General features: G+C 35.8%; 1 protein-coding gene across 2 annotated transcripts in view; it reads right to left on the reverse strand.

Moving 5' to 3' along the window:
- The window catches only part of LOC102809310 (uncharacterized), a 54,085-nt gene that overhangs the window by 37,593 nt on the left and 806 nt on the right, over positions 1–15,686 (reverse strand). The window lies entirely within an intron of this gene.

The following is a 15,686-nucleotide window of genomic DNA, read 5'->3' on the forward strand; positions in this document are numbered from 1 at the left end:
GGAAGGAAAGAATCCACCACCTGGTCCCTTCTTCCAAAGAGTAGGGGCGCTTGCCTGTTTGAACATTTCATGAAGACTAACCAGCGCTGGGTTTCCGCGAGCGAACGGTCTCAACGTGTAAAATGCGCCAATTCTACTATCTTGGTGGTGACTAGACTCCGTTCTTCGTACAACGAGCGCCGACATTCATTACGAACATAACTGCAAGTCGTATGAACATAACAGTGAGCCGCAGGCACCATGCACCCACACTTTCCGTTAGTCTACTAGTTGTCAAGTATAATATTTGTACCTTTTTGAAATGCATTTTGTATCTTTTATGATAATATATCTTGCATGCATGAATCGATTAAATAAGATAACTATTTTGGTATTCTATGTATTGAAACAGGGAATGCCGTATTACGTTGGGAAGTTGTGTATCTACAACATTATTAATATATTAATATAAAATTATTAACAGTTGGGCGCAGCCAGTTGGGTACCACCAGTGTCAAGATGCAGGTGTGCTTCTGTCGGGATTTCTCCAGTACCCGGTAAATCAGCGGGAAAGGAGGAAAGGCATATGCGTTCGCAAGCAGCTGCACAGTGCAGCTTGACTTGGGGAACTACCCTGTGAACTGACGTCATCCCAATGATGCGCGTCAGTTCGAGAGACACAGAGGGTACCCTGACTAGATGTTCGACTAGACTGCTTATTTACTAGAATGCCTAATTGGTGTAGTAAATCCTGTGTTAGCTTTACCTGCTCAGCCAACAACCCCTTGTTTTGGTTGTGTAGCAACCAGTCGTCTAGGTACGGGTTGATGTGTACTGACGACTGATGCAGCAGCACCACCACCTGTTTCAACACGTATATAGCTGTGCATAACCAGAAGGGGAGCATCCCGAATTTGAAAACATGGCCCAAAAGGGCGAGTCGGAGGAGTCAATGACTCGCTGGGTGCATCGGTATGTGCTGGTAAGCATCACTTAAATCGACTAACCAATCGAACTGTGCACGAAGAGTAAAACAGTGCTTGGCGTCTTAATGTGGAACCCATTGAGGAGCACATACTAATTTAGCTTGGACACCGGCCACCTGTAGCTTTGGAAACTGCAAACATGTGCGAATACAGGACCTACTGCTGAGTCTTCTACAATGTGTATAGCACCTTTGTGAGCTAACTGTCTACCTCCTGTACCCCCCCACCCCACCCCATTGAGGCACTGCCGAGGGATCTCCTCAAGGAGAGGAAAAGATAGCAGCAAAGTTTTGTAACCATGCATCACCACTTGGAATGTCCAGGGGTTGGTTACCCGCTGTTTCGACGCCAAAATACACCAGCTCAATCTGTGTGTGACATATGTGGCCATGGGTTTAGTGGTTCTACATTGGGGGCAAACTCTCCTAAGCCAAGGCGTAAGAGTCCAAAAATTCAGACTCTGCCCCCCCCCCCCCCCCCCCCCGTCGAACACTTGCACGTTCCCCTAGTCCCAGACAGATGCATCAACCTTGCTTCCCCGCGACCTTTGAGAGAATCCAAGGAAGGAAAGAATCCACCACCTGGTCCCTTCTTCCAAAGAGTAGGGGCGCTTGCCTGTTTGAACATTTCATGAAGACTAACCAGCGCTGGGTTTCCGCGAGCGAACGGTCTCAACGTGTAAAATGCGCCAATTCTACTATCTTGGTGGTGACTAGACTCCGTTCTTCGTACAACGAGCGCCGACATTCATTACGAACATAACTGCAAGTCGTATGAACATAACAGTGAGCCGCAGGCACCATGCACCCACACTTTCCGTTAGTCTACTAGTTGTCAAGTATAATATTTGTACCTTTTTGAAATGCATTTTGTATCTTTTATGATAATATATCTTGCATGCATGAATCGATTAAATAAGATAACTATTTTGGTATTCTATGTATTGAAACAGGGAATGCCGTATTACGTTGGGAAGTTGTGTATCTACAACATTATTAATACATGTATATCAGCAAGATGTATATATTTATTTCCCTTGTTTTGGGAGTGATTAATGATATTTGTAATGCATTTGTATTCCGTGATTAATTAAATTTCTTTTCTTTGTTTGTTTGTTAGTTTTCTCTAGTATGCTGTGTTGGTATGTTTGTATTCCCAAACATATTGCTGAACTGGTCACAACCACTCTATACAATTAGAGATATAAACAATTAATTTGGTCTGGAAAAAGAACTCCACAACACGAGTGATATTTGGAACCCAACATTTAGGCATTTGTATAATTTACCCAAATATTTAAATCAACCTTGTGACACACCCTTTGAACACGAACGTCACTTCCTGGGGTGCTTTCTCCTGTTTGCCGGCCAAGAGGTGTCTGCAGTCGAGGGAACACACTCCTGCTGCAGCTTGTTCACCCGGCCTGAAAGGAACAAAATTTGTCCTGACAGGCCCTCGAACATCGCCCGAATCTCGGAGACAAGCCCAGTACTCGGCAAGAACGGATCCACAACAGGCCCCATAGAAGCACTTGGCTCCAGGGGCAGGGCCTCGCCGTTGCCGGCACAATCGTTTTTTGGGGGGCACGACCCAGGAGGTGAGGAGCTCTTCTTGGAGTGCTTTCCTTCCTTCTAGTCCATTTTAACTACACTAAGAATTGAACGCAATTACAGTTGAAACTAACACAATGAAGCCCAACAAAAGAGGTCAAATGCATCATCTGAGTTAAATTTTGTATGCGGTATAAAAAGAACATGAGGCCTCTAATAAGAAAAATTTTATACTACAAGACATCACGTCTTACTGTTACTAACGGTCACACAAGGAGTACCTCAGAAAACTAATTCGAAAAACTGCTGACTGAGCTGCACTGTTTTGCTGCGATGCACCTCGGTGTGAAGAAAATAGGGAAGTGAAGATGGGGCAAGATGGCACTGGCCTTTTTGCTTCGGTCAAGTGTTACGCAGCGTGGAAGAAAATCTATGAGGTCTGGGGCTTCCCCTGACCTTGATTTCTCTCTCCATCATTGGCTGAATTGCAGATTAATGCCTACAGTTCAAAATAGTCATTTTGACTGATTGGAGTCTACGGTGGGTAATTGAATGTGGTGAATTGACATGCAATGTGTGGTCATATGAAAAACAATTCTCAAGTTCTAGTCAACAATCTGTCAAAGGAGGGATTTGAATACACCATATATTATGTGACATACTGTAAAATATTTTATTTTCGCTGAAGTAATGATTCAGTGAAAATAAATTCCAGGGAATATACCTTTTTTCCCATATTTTACATTCAACTTGTCAAAAATCAGGGAAAATAAAAAAACACCTACATCTTTTCAGCGAAAATTAATTCTAGCTAAAATAAAATATTATATCTGGCAATATTACACCATTTAAATATTTTCCCTCAGAGAATCTTAATATACCGGTAATCATTTGTATTTTTCCTGAATTTTATGCATTAATATTCAACAGAAGGAAATTACATGAAATGTAATACATGTATACAGATAATACATAATTCTATACCACATAGAAGCAAATTGGGTGCCAAAGAACAAACAAATATGACAATATTACAGGTCTTGAAGTTCTGGATTCCCAGTTTCAACATTTATAAAAATGCCTTAGGCTGATTGAATTGTGAAGGTTAATTATATCAGATTAATTAGAAGGACATAAAGGCATTCATGTCAGGCATTAACCTTTTCACCACCAGTTCCCTCTTTTTATAAAAAGTTCACAAAATAGTTTATAGTCTACACTTTTCTTTAGAAGAATGGAACAAAAGTAGCCAAATTGTTAAAGTAAGTAAAACTGAAAACTGGCTAAAATTGTGTCTGTTGGCTTCAAAATTAGGGTTCATTTCTAGAAATCTTCAAGAATACAAGAAAAAAGTATAGAAAAATGTTGGCGAGAAAGTCTGGTGGTGAAAAGGTTAAAGACACAGACTACATACAATTCCAAGTGATGTTATCAACATCAAAGATTCATTTCCCAACATACACATTAACATGAAATACATGCATTTTTTGTAACCATTTTAATTCCTCATGGGGAATTTTATGTGTCGCAATAACACTCAAGTGAAAATGGTGGTTTTGATATTAATGCATTGTATAACTCTAAAACAGGTACTGCTTTATCTGAGCCTTGACATAATACAGTAAACACATTAATTATTCAATAGGTTTGTTATTTTCGTTGATGAGTGAAATCTGATACATTAAATCCATGTGAACATGAAAAATTACAATTCAAAACTAAATGTTTAACTGGAAAATGTGTGAAATTAAGTTCCAGTGAAAATTAGGTATGTGCATGCATTTTTCATAGGTCATACCATTTAAATTCCATTTCGGAAGATCACATGTACATGAATAATGATGTTAAATAAATGATTACAGTAGACTATGCAACTATTACAGTATAGCTATAAATATTTTGAGGCCTGAGTGGAGGTAAGCTTGTCGGCGATGAAATATTAATTATATTTAGAAATATATGTATGATCAGTTGCAAAGCTAATGGTATATGTTTAGTAATTAGTAATTAGTTGGTTGCATATCAAATTTAAGGTAGCGAGAATGGTTTGATGACGTTTTTGAATAAAGCATTTTCTGTCTATTGTCTTATTCAGAGTCGTAATTTAGCATATATAATTCATAAGCCTAAGTATAGAGGGTCAAGTTCGCATAAACTGGACAACCATTGTTTATATAATTACCATGTGACAACAAAAATGGCAAACCTTGTAAAAATGACTAAATCCATAATTGTGACAGCACACTGCAGAATTTCCGGGTGAAATTTGCGCCATGCATTGTTCGTAATCATTGAAATGTGTCCCCGATAAGCAAAAGACATATTCTTCTGAATTTTACGCAGGTTTGTGTTTTTGTCTCTTAATTATTTCATACTTGGCACCTTTAACAGACTCTATGACAAAGCATTTTCTTATCTTGTGAACGATAAGTTCGAGTTTGAATGTCCTAGCCTAAACGAACTTTGACAAAATGAACAAAATGAACAAATCTGAGAGAGGTCCACATGTAGTACCTATATATGTAATATCAAAGCAATCAGACTTGTGGTTTTTAACAAGAAGTCGAAAATATCACTTTTTACCAAAAATAACAAAAATATTCACCAAAATTAGAGAATTGAAGATATCATTATAAAATGAATAAATCTGAGAGAGGTCCACATGTAGTATCTATATATGTAGTATCAAAGCAATTGGACTTGCGGTTTTTAACAAGAAGTCGAAAATATCACTTTTTACCCAAAATGATAAAAATATTCACCAAAATTAGAGAATTAAAGATATCATTACAAAATGAACAAATCTGAGAGAGGTCCACATGTAGTACCTATATATATATAATATCAAAGCAATTGCACTTGCGGTTTTCAACAAGAAGTCGAAAATATCACTTTTTACCAAAAATGACAAAAATATTCACCGAAATTAGAGAATTGAAGATATCAACATGAAATGAACAAACCTAAGAGAGGTCTACCCAAGGTACATATACACCAAGTATCAAAGCATTCAGGCTTGTAGTTTTCAAGAAGAAGTCAAAAAAGTAAAACATTGACATGGACGACAGACGACGACGACGGACAATCACTTATATGATAAGCTCTGCTCGACAAAGTCAACAGCGGAGCTAAAAATGAACAATATGTATAGTATCAAGCAATGGGACTTGCTGTTTTCAACAAGAATTCAAAAATATCACTTTTTACCAAAAATTACAAAAATATTCATCAAAATTAGAGAATTTAAAGATATCATTACAAAATGAACAAATCTGAGAGAGGTCTACATGTAGTACCTATATATATAATATCAAAGCAATTGGACTTACGCTTTTTTTTTTAACAAGAATTCGAAAATATTACTTTTTACCAAAAATGACAAAAATATTCACCAAAATTAGAGAATTGAAGATATCATTACAAAATGAACAAATCTGAGAGAGGTCCACATGTAGTACCTATATATGTAATATCAAAGCAATTGGACTTGCGGTTTTTAACAGGAAGTCAAAAAATATCACTTTTTACCAAAAATGACAAAAATATTCACCAAAATTAGAGAATTGAAGATATCAACATGAAATGAACAAACCTAAGAGAGGTCTACCCAAGGTACATATACATCAAGTATCAGAGAATTCAGGCTTGTAGTTTTCAAGAAGAAGTCGAAAAAGTAAAACATTGACACGGACGACGACGGACAACCACTCATATGATAAGCTCCGCTTGACAAAGTCGACAGCGGAGCTAAAAAAAAGGCAGCAAATGTCAGTTGCCCATGCCATGAGAGCTGGCCACAGAACCAAAACAATCTGTCAGCCTTTGCCGCCCACAGCATCGATATGATTTGACATTGCATAGAAACACTAAATGCAGCTATCCCGGCCAGCAATCGAATCATCAATTTTCATGAATGATGTAACTGGTATTTCCACCTATTTGCTTAGTGGTCCGTAAGTGAATGTTGTCAAGTTCGAGAGTGTGTTTCAATGTACAGCGACGTGAGCATTTTGCTTACCATACATTACCCACAGATAGTAATTGTTGAGTGATAAAGTTACAAGTCGGTAGGCTGGTTGGCGATCTGCTCCGCTCAAAAACAAGCAACATGTTTTTGGCTGTTTCCATGGTGTGACATAAACGTGAAGCTAACGTCGGTTTATAACTAATGCAAAGTTTGCAAACACCATTCAGTCTTTAGAAGTCACTTAGTTTATTACTAGGACCACAGTCACTCTACTAGTAGAGTGACTGTGCTCGGACATATTCTGCTGTTACATTTTTTATTTCCAACCGTTTTGCGATAGCATTTTCTAGAATGAAGCGTTTCCTGTAAATGCTGGAAAGCGAAATAACAAAATGGTAAATATTTACCTAAATTGCAGTGTGTTGACCTTCATAATAATATACTTCATAATGCAAAACACTAATCACGGTGAGTTATTTAAATATACGACTCCTAATCGAAAAATATGACCACAGTCCAGAATTTCAGACGGATATTAAGCAACCTAAGAGCATATCAGAAGCATTTACTCTCAAATATAAAAAAGAACTGCAGTCAAAAGTCAAGAATGCTAGCAAATAAAGGACTCTGTTCCACAATCCTTTGTGCGCGTTATTACGGACACGCGCAAAAAACTGTACCACGCTTGTAAAATCTGGGTCAAATATACAGTACGCTACTATCTTGCCACAGATTGTTTAGCAGTGGAGTGTTCGGTGACCATTGAATTAGCCCGTGATTCATATTTTATGTGTATTAATTTATTCATCAATTTTCGTGACTGACAGTACTGCCCAAATTTTAGTCAAAAAAACGCAACTGGTGAAACGGAAGAGCATAGCCAGGCGATGGACGCAGGGCTCTTTGGCAACGACCGCATAGAGGTCAAAATACGCGTTCTATTTTTACACGTTAAATTTGGCTCTTCCGTTTCGCCCCCTCCGGAATGTTCAACTTTCGCAGCCTAATCGCAGGTTTTTCGAAAAACGTTGAAAAAACACAAGAATTAGTAGAAATGTTCCTGTTTTGGGCGGATTATTGATGGAGAATAATGTCTTTATTACAAAAATGCTGAAAAACCGTGAGTTGTTGCCTTAGTTATCTTTTTATTGGCGAAAAACTGCGAACTCGGCAAATTTGATTGCACAACTTCCCTTTATCATATACACCCAGCGACACCAATGCCAGCTGACTGTGTACAGAACTGGTAGGAGGTAATACATTTGGGGCGAAAGTATTCAAAAATCAGTTTGTGGATGTTGCAATGACAGTGGTGGGCCAGGATTGTTTTCCAATTAGTGACGGCACGGCCTACCTGTGAAGTATGCACAAAACCAGCCGAGCCGAAAAAATCACAGAGGAGTTAAAAGCCGTTGTTGGTGAAAAGTTACCCCAACTTTGGGGTCAAATTTCTCGGTAATGAAAACAGATATCAAAAATTCAAATAGTAACTTTGTGCCCACACTCAAGCTGAGTAGAATGAGCTATGTCTGAAGTGTTTTATCCAAAATTTGTAGGAGGAGATACATTTGGCGCAAAGCTATCCAAAAATCAGTTTTTTGGCTGTTGCTATGGCAACGGTGGACCAAACTTTTTTTCCAGATTTTTCCTAATAACTAGGGTGAAGGTGTGACCTACCTGCCAAGTTTGAACGAAATCGGCCAAGCCAAAAAAATCACAGAAGAAATCATACGTGAAAACACAGGAAATGTACACACACAGACACACACACAAAACGACAAAAGTGATTATAAGGGCAATTCTAGCGGAGCGGATCGCCAATTATTGTTGCTACATTTTGGGCTTGAACATGTTCTATATTCACCCAAAACAACAACGACCCTGAAACAAAAGTAACTGTTCGATCTAAATGACCTGCGTCTATGAAAATCAAGTCTTATCTCCCTTTGTTTCTGATCGAGAGAAGGTCAGCGCCAATCTACCATGATTGTTTGCTTATCATCAATTCACAAAGGTCAAAAACATTTTCAAACGTGAATTTAACGACGAACGTTTTTGAAACGAATCAATGTTCTGGTTATCTCTGGTTCGACTGCAGTCTTTGGACTCTAAAACGCAATTTAATGCACGCGAGTTTCCCAACAAAGGTTTAAATGTTTTAGTTGTCTGTGGTGTGGCACTGGTGTGGAAAGCTGTCAAATAAAATGGCGACAACCTTCGAACACATTGTTATGCTAATTTGATTTCCGGCATGTTAGTTGACAAAGAAATGAAAGATTTCTTGAATTTTCTCGGCGATAGCAACGTGAATTTGAACCAAAATGTTATCGGCAAGACTCAGAATGCGACAGTGACAGCCACTGAAACGTAATTGAAGGGAAATGAACAAAAAAGCAAAAAAAAGCAAAAATTACTTTTTCCAGTGGCGTAAAATGGAGGCATATACCATTTTGACTCTTGAGCGGAATGGAAATCAGTTGATTTGAGGGTATCACAATAAGCGAGGGAGCAAATCGTTTTCATGCTACGAAAAATGGAGACCTTGAACATATTTTTTGGACTTTAGTACAACCTCATTTTTGTTTGATTACCTAACGTTTTTAGGTTCATGTGCTGCAAGTTACAAAGCACATACCTAAGCGGCTGTCCCTCAGCAAATTTCAAAGCAAAGGCATTTTCAATGTCGAAATCGTGAAACTCTCCCTTTTTACGCAAACTGGGAAGTTCGAAGTACAGGACGACGAAGCTTAGATATCTAAGAACCAACACATACGAAAAATTATATCTCAAAAGTGAATATTCGTGGTGTATTTTAAGTCTAAACGGGCCGGAAGTGGGAATTTGTTAGTACTCTAAATATCCAAACATATTTTAGTATAAGTAGTAATCAGTAAAAAAGTTATATTTCTCCCAATAACTTTATTTATTTATTTACTTATTGACTCTTATACAATTCCCGGAGGGAAAGAAAATGGTCACAAAGTACAAGAAAAAAAATATAAAAACAATGTACTAAATAACAAAAAACAATCACTAAATTACTAAATACCGGTAATACAAAATCTCCATAATACTAAATAATATAAAATTACTAAATTGACAGAAGGCATTAGGATGTCAAGTAAGACCCTGCTTCCTGACTTCAAAGCTTTTACTTATGAACTGTGCTACTGGTATAATAATGTTTTCATTCTGTAACAATTCAATGAATTTTTTTTCTGCAGGTTTATTTTCAAATGATGGGATCACCGACAGATAACCATCATTAACCACAAATGCAAATGTATAAAATTAGCATATGATTTATAAGCCTTTCATTTTCTCTGTCCTTTTGACAGTCTGAGTTTGTCATAAAAAGGTTATCACCTAATAATATCAATTATTCATAGAGCTGGTTGTTATGAATGATGTCATGGATGAAATGAGTGAATAAGTGATATTAGGTGATAACCTTATACTTCATTTTTGTCTTACAAAAAGTCAATAACAATTTTGAGACACAAGAACCATATGTTTCAAATCAATCTGGTTAATAGTTTGATTTCGGATAATCATCCAATAATAGTGACAGTCATAACATTAAAATCTTAGGATTACATCACTGATCTCATGTTTGTTGGATCATAACAACATGTTTCCTAAAAATTATACTTTTTAAAAAAAAACACTGTAAACTGAGTTGATGATTTTTGAAGGTGGTCAAGAGGACAAAATGTTGACTTTAGAACCCCATGAAAATTTTCACTACAGCAGTGTGTTACGCAACTCATGAAATTCACAAAAATTGCTCAAAAGATAGAGTTCAGATCCTAGATTAGGAGTTAGTATGGGAAAACACAGAGGCAGAAACAGGTAATCAAGTGTGACATGATGCACACAGTGATATATACTGTAAATTGGATCGTTATCAGCCTGTCATGCCACAAATTATTTCTCAACAACTCACCATGGCAATGATTTAAATATTACTAACAATAATGAACTACACATGTTACATTCCAAAATAACTATTGGACAGCTAGCTGTGTGAAGGAACAAACTGATGTCATTTATATTGACAGTTTATAAGAATTTGTCATTTGTAATTTGTGTATGAATTATTTACTTGGAAAACGATTGTAGATATATAACAAATTTTATGATTAAACCTGCCCTGATATTATATGATCTTATGTACTAACTGATCACAAAACAAAATGTATGTATGTGTGATTATAATTGACCTCTACATATCTGATAAAAGGATTTGAATGCACACACACACACACAGAGATAGAACTAAAATTAAATTTCTTAAAATCATATACTGCATAACATTTTTTTATAATAAAAAAAAAGACTTTTTCAAAGAAACATAATTGCCGCATAAATTATGTAATTATTCATTGTAAGTTCTAATAGATGTATGGTATTATTGAACAAAATTGTATTGGTTGTATTTGTACCTCAAGCTGGTTGTCCATATTGAATATGATGACAACCACCGTCTATCACTATTACATGTTTCACTTGTTAGTATTTTACCATTACTAACATATTCATTAACTAATTTCAACTAGATATCTGCCTGTTCCTTCAGGATAAATGTTTAGATTTTAAACTTATATGTAATTAGAGATTTGCTTTTACAATCGCATCCCCAACATATTCAGGATAAATGTTTAGATTTTAAACTTATGTGTAATTAGAGATTTGCTTTTACAATCGCATCCCCAACACATTCAGGATAAATGTTTAGATTTTAAACTTATGTGTAATTAGAGATTTGCTTTTACAGTCGCATCCCCAACACATTCAGGATAAATGTTTAGATTTTAAACTTATGTGTAATTAGAGATTTGCTTTTACAATCGCATCCCCAACACATTCAAGATAAATGTTTAGATTTTAAACTTATGTGTAATTAGAGATTTGCTTTTACAATCGCATCCCCAACACATTCAGGATAAATGTTTAGATTTTAAACTTATGTGTAATTAGAGATTTGCTTTTACAATCGCATCCCCAACACATCCAGGATAAATGTTTAGATTTTAAACTTATGTGTAATTAGAGATTTGCTTTTACAATCGCATCCCCAACACATTCAGGATAAATGTTTAGATTTTAAACTTGTGTATAATTAGAGATTTGCTTTCACAATCGCATTCCCAACACATTCAGAGTTCTGAAATGAAATCACAATTTGTTTTTTGATTCACAAAATAGTGTCATCCACCACAACTTGGTCGAAATTGTTGCAATAATTCTTGGAAAGGTAATTGCAATGTTATTTTTACTCCTTAAAATCTGATAATGACATTTAGAACATTTTTTTTTTACCTTACCTTTTATTACTTTCAGCCAAAAATAAATTTGTAATTTCATTACGGTGTAATAAAACTGTATTATTATTATATTATTATTATTATTTAGAATGCATCAGTTTTAGAAATTTTAGGAAGTGAAGGAAGTGACAGCATTTACTAACCATTAAGTGCATGAGTGAAATTCATACAAATGTGCTGTCGGTTTTGTCATAGGCACACCTCTGTCATTTATGTAAATGCAAACATGGTACATTGAATAGAAAAAAATAGGATACATATACATGTATATATAACTGTGCAAAGAGGAATGATGTTTAAAGAACTGAAAATAGAGGGATATTACCCCCGGTAAAAAAACAAGGCATTTCCTTTGTTGCAATGTACTTCTGCATGAATTAATTACGCTAATTGGCATTCACCCACTTAGGGTGCATTTTCTTTAACTTCATGTTTATTCCTAAACTCTTGCTAGTCACATAAATTGATATAATAAAAAAAAATAAAAATAATTTTAACATGCGGGTTATACTGTATATATTCATTTTGCACATAGCATGGATCATATACTGAGCTATATGGAGGTATTCACCTTAATTTATTTCAAAAACTGAGACAAAGTCTGCTGTTTGGCCATCATTCACATATTTTTACTGCCTCAAAGGAACATTAAACAAATACTATGACTAGCACACTCGTGGAGATTATAAAAGACAGGAAATAAACAAGATAGGGTTACTAGTCATTAGAATACATCAAAATCGAGTATACATAGAACCATGGAACTATAAACCCCAGGAAGAACAACAAAACTAAGAGGATTAAAAAAACCTTTGTCTTAGTTTATCTTACAGTGCTTTCGCTTTTGTTTCCACAACATTAGTCATACTCCATGTTAGTTGCCGCCGATACGCCCTTATCAACCACTTTGCTGGAAACAGAAAACTTGAAAAAAAAATTTTCATATCTGCGCAGTAAAATATTTCATTCACTACGCATGCGCAAACAAGTCGGTCTGCAGGGTGACCTTCAGTGTACCGGAAATCATGCAACGGGTTGGAGTTTTAGCGAGTTTTCATAATTTTCAATGTCATTTTTAGATTACTTCTTGTTTTTTTCAACCCTCGAAAAACTAAGGTTGCGAAAGTTTGCGAAACATGGGGTTTCGTATGCTGTTTGTTGTCGAGATATCCCGACTTATTTCGTGTTTCCCTTCGATCGCCAGAAGTGGCAATGTGTTTTTTTTTCACGTTGAATGTCGCTCATTTATCAGTATTTTTGTCTTGGCGCCATTGTTTTTTATGCTATAACCGAAACAACTCAATCATGTGATCTCCCGAAGTCACCCGATTGACTCCGAAAATGACCGATAGTCGGAGATAAACGATCAATTGCGTAAATCGGCTTATTTTTTAATGCGACGAAATACACAGTCAAAATAAACATTCGACATCGCGGCAACTATCATAGTTCAAAGGAAACGAAGTGGTTGTTCTTCCTGGGGTTTATAGTTCCATGATAGAACCAACAAAAATTCAAGATGTAACCAAACCATGCGACGCATCGAAATTATTTTATTTTTTTTGTCAAATTTAGGCATACATGCTACATGCCAAATATCAATTTGATTGGTTAAAGCACTCATGAGAAACATATTTTTTTGCCATTTTTGCTGAAACAAATCAGAACGATAACAATATGGGTCCCTAAAGATTGCTCTTTCAACAAAAGTTCAAAACAAAAAAAAGAAGAAGAAAATTAATTGGGGAACAAAATAATATTTAGACATACTCTCAGGAAAAAAAATCCTTGCCATAGAGGTGTGAAAAATAAATATGCAATTAACCAATTACCGGTACTTCCCCCAAATTTCAAATTGATCAACCCCTAAGTATCCTCACATTATTGTCTGAATCAAATTTGTTTGTGAATACTTAATAACATAGTACTGTGTGATGTCATTTGTGACATGATAACACAATTAAAGGAAGCTCCATGCTTCAGTAGCCTGGGAAACAAGACTACTGTTCCACTAGGTATGCTCTCTCCACTATAGGCACAGCAAGCAGGCAATGGTTAGCTTCCCAGACTCTCTTTTTATAGAGTGTTCATCTCATTTTCGTAAAAGAAGTGAGATGCATCATGGGAGTAGTGCCATTAATTAATTATTAAAGTTGTGTTAATTTTAGATCCACATATTAGATTTTTTTGAATTATTTTATGAGTACAATCAGAAACAGATAAATCTAAAACTATCACAGGCTGGACATTTTTAGTAACCCTAATAACCTAAAAGCAAAGGGCAAGACTTAAAGAATCCTTACTTCATTGATGCATGCACAGCTATAGTGCAAAGCAATTATCTTCAATAATTCAGTGTCAATACTGTGTAATGACCTGTTCTCTGCTATGCATTCTACATATCAAGGTCAACTCTAGATTGCCTTGAATATAGAGCACTCTCAGCTACAACAAATGCTATCATACATAAAGAAAAAAACAATTTGTGTAATAATATTATCAGTGATAAGTAATTTACCTAAATATGTATATGCCAAAGTGATGAAAAAATTAGATTATAATTAATGTGCTTTTCATAGATGCGATGAAAAAAACATGGTTACTTTGAAGGTGATACATTTTTACTTATTGCTCACATGTAAACATCATATCAGATGTAATTCGAGGTGCATTTTGTGAATATTGAATCAGCAATACTGGACAGTCTGAGTAAAAATTCACCAATTTTAATATCAGTAATTTCTCTAAATTACATGTTATCTAATAATATCTTGTTTTTGATTCTTTGTGTCTGTATTATTTGTACCCAAATTAATTACAACATGAACAAGAACAGAGGAATGAGGTTGATGACACCAGAAATAATCTTTAGATTTTTTTGTAGACTGTCATGATACACATACCCCTCGGAATTTGTTGATGCTAACAATTCTAAATTTACGAATACTACTGGTAATATTTTTTTTTTATTTCTTTGTTTCTAAGCAATTCTATTCCCTCAAGGCAATAAAAGAATAACAAGGAGTCCCTGTATGGTACATGTGAGTGAATATGTTACAAAGCAGTGATTGGCTAAAAGTCCACTGACCGAAACATGACCTGGGTCACAAGACTGTATTTGGCAATTTTACCCGTAGCTCCTCAGGCAAGAACCCTCTACTTTTCAACCATTTTAGCACTGACATTGTCAAAAACTGCTACAAAATTTTGTTTTGAATGACATTCTTAGTGTTTATTAATGTGTCCAAGTCCGTTATTATCTGTGATTTGGTGGGGTTTACCAAAACAGGGAGGTTGGGGTCTATGCACATGGCTGCATTTTAGTTGTGTAATTTTGTTTCACAAGTTTTTGTTGTATCATTTATCACATATGATCATAGTTATGTATCATATTATCGATTTTAGCATGGAAGGTAAAAAGAGAGGAGATAGGACGACTTTTAATTCGATTTATTTCTTTTGTTTCAAGCTGACAATATCGCCTTATTGCTATTGTTTATATTTCATTTTACCCCGTCACCATTACTGCTTATTTACTCAGCGAAATGGGATGAACTCACATTTTTCGTGACTGAAAAAAAATCACCGTCACAAGCGGATGATACGCTGCTCGGTCTCTGCACGTAAACTTGTTCCATTTTTAAAGACGAAAAAACTACACGCTCGATTGTCTCCCGAAGTATTTAAAAAGCTCAAGTGGGACTTTATGTCAGGCACTTTCGAGTAAGCTTTGTCTTGTTTGTATGCGGTGATATGCGATGGGGAAAAAAACAAGATTTTTTCGCAATAGTTTCGCCATTTTGTTACTGCCTCGACACAACAAATATACTTATAAATACGTTGTGTGTGTGATCATATGGAAGGTGGTGCGATGTTA

The sequence above is a fragment of the Saccoglossus kowalevskii genome, chromosome 8 (genome assembly GCF_978046115.1).
Source record: "Saccoglossus kowalevskii chromosome 8, keSacKowa6.1, whole genome shotgun sequence".
Classification (NCBI taxonomy): Eukaryota; Metazoa; Hemichordata; class Enteropneusta; family Harrimaniidae; genus Saccoglossus; species Saccoglossus kowalevskii.